Source organism: Magnolia sinica, chromosome 18 (assembly GCF_029962835.1).
Source record: "Magnolia sinica isolate HGM2019 chromosome 18, MsV1, whole genome shotgun sequence".
NCBI classification, from domain to species: domain Eukaryota; kingdom Viridiplantae; phylum Streptophyta; class Magnoliopsida; order Magnoliales; family Magnoliaceae; genus Magnolia; species Magnolia sinica.
In genome coordinates, this window is record NC_080590.1 from 16,737,772 (window position 1) to 16,747,856 (window position 10,085).

A 10,085-nucleotide genomic window follows, 5' to 3' on the forward strand; every position below is an offset into this window, starting at 1 on the left:
TCATGAGGTGATGCATTTGATTGACATGTTGAATTTTAGGCATACATAACATGAAAAAAGTTCCCCCATAAATCTTTTAAGGTGTGAGAGAGAGAAAAAAATCAAAACTTTTAAATGACACGTGAGATACCAGCCATGTTAAGACTTCAGTAGCACTCAGAGCAAAATCAAGCAAAGTAATTACAATTATATATATATAAATAAATCAACAAAAAAAAATCTATATTTTAAATGAAAAAATTATATATATATATATAGATAAACTCAAGGCATGAGACAATGAATAATCTACTATGAAAGCAACATTACAAGATATATAAATCTTACATATTCGAACAACCCTTGAATCTACTTTTAAAACCCTAGCCATGCCCTCTAATCCTTTAGAACAATTTAGAAAGCCCTATTCTCCCTAATTCTAGTTACACCCGATATATATACCACTCAACTGAAATATGAAACAAATCATGCATTTATGTAAAACTGTACTTACTTTTGATGAGTCCTTTGATGACATTGACAAACATTGAGGACCAATATATGACATCGAAGATACTTCAATACCATCAAGTAGCAAATTTCAACCTGCCCAGCAATCAAAATATGATTTTTTTTTTAAAAAAAAAAATTATAGATGGAATCAAGCATTTGTCAATGGCATCAACATTATTGACATCTGCTCGATGGGATTAAGTGGTTATTTTAATCATCTTATCAATGATATGGAAAATGGACAATTAAAATTGATTGGAGAATCCAATCATCCTCTTGAACCATCTATATGTTAGATCTAAAAAAACAAAATAGTTACAATAAATTGGGCTCATTTAGAGGGATGATCAGCGTAATTCTTACACCGTGGCTTTCCCTGAATGGTGTTATTAAATGAACAGTCTCAAATGTTAATTTGGCATACCACATGTAAATTAAAAGCTTTGGGGCATTCATAACATCTAGGTATTCTCCAAATCGTTTGATGGCATACGGGCTGACTTACTGTTTATTTGAACCACTCATTTATTTATACAACTAGGCGTAAGCCATAAAGGAAAAATTATGCCAAAATGGGTGATCTTATATTTCTATTAAGTGTGAAAATGAATAGTTAAGATTGACCAAAAAAATAAAATAGGTTCAATAATCATTTTGAAACATTTAGTAAATAGATTTCGCTTTGTATATCTTATGATTATAAAGTAATAGTTTTATTTGATGATTCTAATTATGTGATTAATGGCACATAAGCAATGTATAGTTGTAACAAATTAGCCCCATCCACAGGATTAAGATCATATGTTCCATGTGATTAATATATCATAGATTACTCCTAGTTGTATGAATGAATGAAGGGCTTAGATTGACAATAGGTCACTTTGTGTGTCATTTAAAAGTTTTAGGGACATTGCTACAGTCCCACAGATGGGTTATGGCGAGGTTAGCAACATCCCAAACGTTTTGAATGACAAGTACGATACCCAATTATCAACAATTATCAACCGGAGACTTTTTTATTTTTTATTTTTTATTTTTTATTTTTTTATTATTATTTTTAATACGGTTAAACTGGATGTATATTAATCAGGAAAGGCCACTTTAGAATCACAAGCAATGTGCAATTTGATATGTCATATAGTTGTTTGAAGATATGATTGGGGACATTTTCTTTTTTTCTCACGTGCACACACCGCCACACACTCATGCGATAGTGAGATTTCATCACCCATGGATACTTGAACCCTTGACCCGGTGTTAAAACACCGGATAGTCTACCACCATTTCAAAAGTAAGGATCCGTGGACTTCTTTTTTTTTTTTTTTTCTTCTGTTTTTTCTCTTTTTTTATTATTATTTTTTTTAAACGCACGCACACACACCCCCACACACTAACGCCGTAGTGGGCTTTCACCACCTTAGGATCCGTGGACTTATTTTGCTATTTCGCTCACTCGTGGCAATTCATTTCCACACTATTAATGTTTTGGATCATTAGGAGCAGTGCTCTCCTTGCCATCATCGCAACTTGAGTCGTGATTTTCACACCGTGGCTGCCTCCTAATTGTTTGAACGGATGAACGGTTGAAATCAACATTACGATATTGCATGTATTAATTAAAAGCTGGAGAGAGAGAGAGAGAGAGAGAAGAGAGAGAGATCGCCTTCTTGCAAATGTTGTGTTGGAAACTTGAGTGCATTGACACCTTGCATGTGCAGGTATAATCAAGTCTTGCGGTGGGCTGGTCCCACGGATGGACGCGCATTGCGTAATTACAGCTTCAGTAGCGAGTGGCTACTGACAGTGCTACGTGGCCCTGCATGATATGTTTTATCCAAGCCTTGCATCTACTTTTACAACTCATTATACACCGTGAGCCCAAAAATGAGAGAGATCCAAATCTCGAGTGTACCACACCACAAGAAAACAGTGGAGATTGAATGCCCACCGTTAAAAACTTCCTAGGGTTGACTGTAATGTTTAGTTTTCATATTATATCACTCACTTCGATGAACAGAAAACACAAATATCAGCTTAATCTAAAACTTTTGTAGCCCTGAGATGTTTTAAATAGTAAGTGTTCAATCTCCACCATTTCTTATGGTGCGGTCTATATGAGGTTTAGATCTGCCCCATTTTTAGACCCATATAATAAAATAGTCTTAAAAAATAGATGGATAGCATGGATTGGACACACACATTATGATGGGGCTCACATAGCAGTGTCAATAGCAACTTAGCTGTCATTGGGCAATCCGTCGTTCCCACATGGATAGTTAAATGGCTGAAAAAAGTAAGGGCGTGTTTGGGGGAGCGGATTGGATACTGAACACTTCAGTAGCCAAAACGCTACTAAAGTGACGTGGTGAAATACAATTGGTTGACTACTAAATGCATGTTCCCTTATCATTAATACTCTTTTCCTTAAAGTTCCGTTAGACGTCTCTCTCTATTCGCCCGGTGCACGCACTCGACCACATAATGGTAAACTTTATTTTTAAGTCACTTGTCTCTTTTTGGCTCCCTGCTGAAGTCACGTCACCACTTTTCATGGACGCCACCCTAATGTATGTATTATATCCACACCGTCCATTAATTTCGTGATATCATTTTAGGGCATAATCCAAAGAGTGAGAAAGATCCAAATTTCAAGTGCACCCCATTGTAGAAAACAATGGAGATTGAATGCCTACCATTAAAACCTCTTTGGGCCACATACTCTTTCCATCGAGTTAATATTTATGCTTTACCTTATTCCATGTCCTTTTCTACATATAAAAGGTTGAATCTCAAATAAACATCATGGCCAGCTCTACAAAGGTTTCAACAGTGGCCGTCACCTCCCACTGTTTTCTGTTGTGGGGTCTACTTAAACTTTGGATCTGCCTAATTCTTCTGCACACTCCCTAAAATGATCTTTCTAAATGGATGGATGGTGTGGATACAACACATACATCATGGTGGGCCCAAAGAACTTGGTGACATGACATCCATCTGGTTCCGAAGCCAACCTGCTTCCGTTTCCAATTGCGGCCCAAGCCATCCAGATGAACTTCCTTTCACGGCAAGCTAGGTGGGGGCACACAACGATACTTGTGAGAAATCCACTCTATCCATCATTTTTTCCATATCATCTGATGACATAGGCTTAAAAATGACGCTGATCTAAAACTCATGTGGGCCATACGGCTTGAAAATAGAAAGTGGGGGAATTCCTGTGGTTGAAAATTTCCTGGGTCCACCGTGATGTATATATGTCATCCATATGGTTCATGAGGTCATTCCTACGGGATTTATAAATTACGGTGGGTGCCACTCAGACATGTTACTACTTTTATTCCTCATGTGACCGCATTTTTGTAATTTGCAGAGGATGGGACTTTTAATTCTTTAAATTAAATAGAATTGGGACGCCGGTTGGCAACTGACGATAACTATTCTAGCAACCGATGCCACGTCACCATGTTGTTTGGGCCTACCATGATGTATGTGTTGTATCCACACCATCCATCCATTTGTAGAGATCATTTTAGGGAGTGAACAAAAGAATTAGGCAGATCCAAAGTTCAAGTGGACCCCACCACAGAAAACAGTAGGAGGTGACGGCTAATGTTGAAACCTTCCTAGGCTGACCATGATGTTTATTTGAGGTCCAACCTTTTTATAAGTTAAAAAAGACATGGAATAAGGTAAAGTATAAATATTAGCTTGATCAAAAGCTTCTGTGGCCCAAAGAGGTTTTAATGGTAGGCATTCAATTTCTATTATTTTCTATAGTGGTGTGCATTTGGAATTTGGATCTTTTTCACTCTTTGCATTATACCTTAAAATGTTATTACGAAATAGATGGACGGCGTGGATACAATACATACATTATGATGGCGCTCTTGGAAAGTCGTGATGTCATTTCATTGAGGGGAGCCAAGAGAAGAAATGAGTTGAAAATAACGTTTACCCCTTATTCGGTCGAGTCAGCAAACGGAGAGAGCCGTCTAACAGAACACCAAAAAAAAGAGCATTAATTGCGAAGGAATACGCTCATGGCATTCAACCAATTGAATTTCACCACGTCACTTCAGCAGCGTTTTAGCTACTGAAGTGTTCAGTATCCAATCCGCTCACGTGTTTGGGCGGTCCTGTGCCAATTCCACATCTAATTGCATGGGTCCCGTGCCAATTTCACTCAATGTTAGCAAGTTGCCTAGGTCCACCATGATGTTTGGGCTATATCCACACCGTCCACCCATTTTTCGAGATTATTTTAGAGCATGGCCAAAAAATAGGTAAATATAAAGCTCATGTGGACCCCACCATCGAAAGCAATGGGGATTGAATACTTACAGGTGAAAACTTCTTTGAGGCCACATAAGTTTTGGATCTACCTCATTTTTAGGCCTGTACCATAAAATGAGGTTACAAAACAAATGAACGGTCTAGATATAACACATGTATGTTATTCTCAGCAATTTCAAATGATGGTAGGTATATCCATTCAATGTACCACCGTATTACCAAGGCATGAATCTTATCCCGTGGCAACAGGGACAATCCTGCCATAGGTAATAATTATGTTTTTTGAATCCCATCCCACCTAATCCCTTCTAATCCCACCGCCCAAACACGCCCTAAGTGAATTAATTTTTTTCCATAGTGGTAGGGAACCGTACAAAAAAAAAAATCCTCCTCTGTGGGGCCTGACGTGATATGGATGTGAAATCCACTCCATCCATTATCTGCGCCAGGTCATGTTAAGATGGTATCCCAACAATAATGTCTATCCAAAGGTTAACTGGGACACACCACAGAGAAATGTGAGGAAGGAATGCCTACCATTGAAACTTTCTTGGGGCCCACCGAAGTTTTGTATCAGGCAGATCCTGTTGGGACTGACATTATGAACAGGTTAGATGGGATATTAACATTACGATGGGCCCCATGAAGGTTTTAATGGTGGGCGTCCCCATCCCTACTCTTCCATGTGGAACGTCTCACTTGATTTTTGGGTCTACCTGATTTTGGAGTGCAGATCCTATCATGAGCTGACACAAGTAATGGATGGAATGGATGTCTCACACACGTCACCGTGGGACCCACAGAAGTAATGGATGGAATGGATGTCTCACACACGTCACCGTGTGACCCACAGAGGTTAGAAGCTGAAAAGGGTGATTTTACTGTTGAGATGAGAGATGGCATAAACCTCATCCACCTACTCCGAGGAAAGGCAATTTTGAAGGGATCAGGGTGGATTGGATGGGATTTAAAGGTAATGATGGTAATGTCAATGGCTTGTCTTAAGATCCATGGGATTGTTATATCCCGGGATCAAGATCCCGTGTCTGTTTGGCCCGCCTGGCCAATCCCGGGATCTATCTTCTAATCCCTTCCAATCCCATTCAATCTGTCCCGCCAAACAGGCCCTAAATTCATAGAGTTATTGTGTGGAGTCATAGCCACACAGCTCATGCCATTATTGCACGTCCATGGGAATCAATCTTCTTTTGTTATTGTCTTCATCCAAATCTTCTTACCTTTTTTTAAATAATTTCACATCTTTTTTGGTACGGTTATAAATACTTAGGTTTCATTTTTTATGTGACCTGGAGTACTGTATGTACTATTTTCCCAGACGGTTACTAAATATGGGACGCGGATTGTGTGGTCACGGGCATGGTTTAGGTGGATCTTGTGGGGTCCACTGTGATGTATGTTCCTCACATTCACACCTTTAATCAATTTTGACAGCTCATTTTAGGATATGATCCAAAAATTGCCATAGATCCAAATCTTAGGTGGACCATATCACATAAAGCAGTTGTGATTGAATCTCCACTATTAAAAACTTCATGGGTTCCACCCCATTGATAAGGTCATAAAAACTGGATGAAGAGAGCACACAAATATCAGCTTGACGCAGGCTTTTATAATGGTCAATTATCACTAGCCAGTATTATAGTTCACTTGAGATTTAGATCTACTTCATTTTTTAGATCATACCCTAAAATGAGTTTTCAAAATAGATGAACAACATAGATATAAGGCACATACATCACAGTGAGCCCTGGGATCCCACCCATTATGGTGGATTTGGGGATCCACTGAAGCCACACCATGCAACCATGGACCTCCACCCGACCTGGCGAGATTTAATTGGGCTAGGTGCCGCTGTTGGAGGTGGGGCTAGCCGTGTTCTCTAATACCAACATATGACCCAATCAAATCTGGCCGTATTAGGTCACTATAGAAGTCTATGGTACCATGGTTTGCATACCTAAATAAAAGAAGTGGATTGTCACATATCACTGTTATAGATGGAGCTGAGAGGAGTATATATTTTATTGAATAACTTTCAAACATATTTTGCGTAGGTCTCAATTTTAACAGCCACACGTGGTCTAGTCAATTCCTTACCATATGATTGGGTCACAAGACTGTCACTTTCCTTGAACACATAGTATGCTGGATTTAAAGACTAGCCGAAATGTTTGTTGAAGGATAGTAGCTTTATGTACATAGGGTCCAAACCCTATAGTAGTGCATTCCATTAATAGTGGGTATGGAGGTATGTGATTAATATATAATGGGTGACCAACCCTATTATAGTGCAATCCATTAATAGTGGGTATGGAGGTATGTGATTAATATATAATGGGTGGCCAACCCTGTAATGGTGCAATCCATTAATAGTGAGTATGGAGGTATGTGATTAATAATGGGAGGCCCAACTGAACTCTTAAGTCTCACGGAGTTAGGTTGGGTAATGTTAACTCACATTGAATATCTTCAACTTGATCCAAGTTGGATGCTTGGGTTGTAGCCTGGGCAGCTAGGCCCAATCAAAAATAGTTACATGATATATATGTAAAATCATGACTTGCATGAACAGTTCATGCCATCGACTTTATATTATATAGGATTCATGATCAAACCGTCTAAGAGATTCACAATTATATAATTTTACCGAACCGCCTCCCATCAGGGTTGGATACGGTGGTTGGACCAGGTCTTTTACGAACTCCTATTGGGGTTAGGGTGGGTTTGGTTAAGCCTCAATCCCGCCCAGCCTGCCCAAGTTGCACCCTTAGGTAAAAAGGTAGGGGATTAAAACAATTATGTGGCGGATTATGATATTTTTCACCATGCATACACCCCTTTGGAATCCATGCATCAAATCCACGCTATGAAATATGAAATGTTGCATTGAGTGGAAGTTTCTAAATGAACATGGGATGGACTTCAATAGAATAGTAAGAGGATAGTAGCGAACAATTCAAATTCAGTCAGATTTATTTATTTATTTATTTTACTGATTGTCAGGGACTTCCATTCTACATTTTTTGGGTTTGAAATTGCATTCACATTGGCCCACAATTATAATGGTTTGGATTAAAAAATGTGCATGTTTTATGATGCACATTCGTATAGTGTGCCATTCTTAGATGGTATCTTCAAAGGTGAGCTTGAGTGCTTACAAATTTAATAAAATAGAGAAAAGAAGTTTTAAGAGCTAACATAAGTTGTCCAACAAATTATAGGTTTATCAAAGCCTTCAAATGGCCTTTTTGTTAGCATAAATTAGTATAATATTATCATATTGTGGTGTTTTCTTATTTGTTAACATGTATATCCGTTAAAAAAATTTATTAGTCTCTGGAGATCTAACATCTCTTCTATATCAGGCTTGAGATTCTACCATGTCATTTTTCGTCGGTATCTCTAAATCTACACTAAAACCCATTATTTTCGGTAGATTTGGGTATTGTTTTCGGAATTGCCAGTAGATCTGATCGGCTGTTCTAGATATATGAGTTCTAAAACATCAGAATTTAATTTAAATAAATAAAATAAAAAAATAAAAAAAATAAAGAAGTAGATTCTATCAATGTCCACAAGTATGGTTGAATAGCATTCAAGTGATAGGTGAATAAGTTGTACACATTAATAACTTTTACATACTTGTTAGTAACCTTCGCAAGCAAGTGAATAAGAGACTGAAAAAGCTCTTTCTACAATCGCCAATAGAAGGATTGGTCTACATCATTAGGTGGATCGCACCAATATTGGACATTCCACCCAAAAACTTCCAAAGTCATGTGTGGGCCCAGGTGATGGTTGGGTCAGCCTTAATTTTTGAGTGTCCCACAAAATGTGGGGTGACCCTTCTTGTGGTTTGAATTATTATGCAAATCAGTGGACCCCACAAGCAAGGCTACAGTATAAACATTTCCTACAAGCGTTGAGGATCTGGCCTTTGCAAACTAAAATCACCACAAAAATAAAAAAATAAAAAATAAAATAGAAGACTTGAATTGAGATGTGTCATGTGAAATCCAATCATCATTGTGCATTCTACATTTCATGGCATCATCAAACGGCTGATGTTTCTTTACTTTATCAGAAGTGTAGAACTTCATTCGATACCTGAGTTGAGCCAAAACACGAAGTGCCCCTAATTTCACTAGAGAACTTGGATACGAACTGTTCAGATCGTCTATTAATGAAAAATAGGTCCAATCAACAATTTAAGCTATTCGTCAGAGCACATCATGGATTGCTTATGGCCTCAAATACTTCTAAGCAATATGGATAACTTAATTAATCATCCCATTCTGGTAAATGAATTGTTTTAAGTCTGATGGACACCTTACAGAAGGATTCGATCATCTAATCAGTGTGAATTTTGTCTGATAGCCTATAAATTAACTTGTTCTCCACAAAATTGACAGTCCAATTCAGTCCATTACAACAATTTAATTGTCCCAATATTGAAACTAGGAGCGTTGTAACTTCTAGTGATTTGATCCCTCCATTTTGGTTGGCTGTGGTTCAAACAAAAACCCAATTGTCTTGACGGCTGGGTGACCAGCATTTCACCCTGACTCAATTGACTCGATGTGATGCAGCGAACACAGGCGAATGCACCAAAAAGTCAAGAGCGGTTGGGGAAGCACTAGAGTACCCCTTTATGCAAGCCCTCGCAAATAAATCAACCAAGACTTCTCTGTAGGCTACCCCACATCTCATAGGTCCCACAATGGGCCCTATCCAATAGCCATTCTACATCACATATACCCTACCTCATGGGCCACCGCACTCTGATGTGGAAATGTACCTGCACCATCTACCCACATTGGTAAGGAGACTCAAACATTGATTTCCCGCTCTAATACCACTTAATGCAAGGAGTATTGACCAACGCACCAAAAGCTATAGAGTTGTTGGGGAAGCACCGGAATATCCCTTTATTCAGGGCATTCCAAGCAAACTAACCAAGACTTCCTCGTGGGCTATCCCGCATCTCACTTGTCGCACAAGGGCCCCACCCCGTGGCCATTTTGCTTCACATAGACCCTATCTCGTGGGCTACCCCACCTCAATGTGGAGATGCACCTGCATCATCCACCCACACCGATAAGGAGATTCAAACATCAGTATCCCACTCTAATACCACTTGATATATTGAATACTAGCCAACACACCAAAAGCTATGGAGCTGTTGGGAAAGCATCAGAATATCCCTTTATCTAAGCCCTCTCTGTCAAACCAACCAAGACCTCCCGCAGGCCGCCGCATCTCATAGGTCCCACAATGAG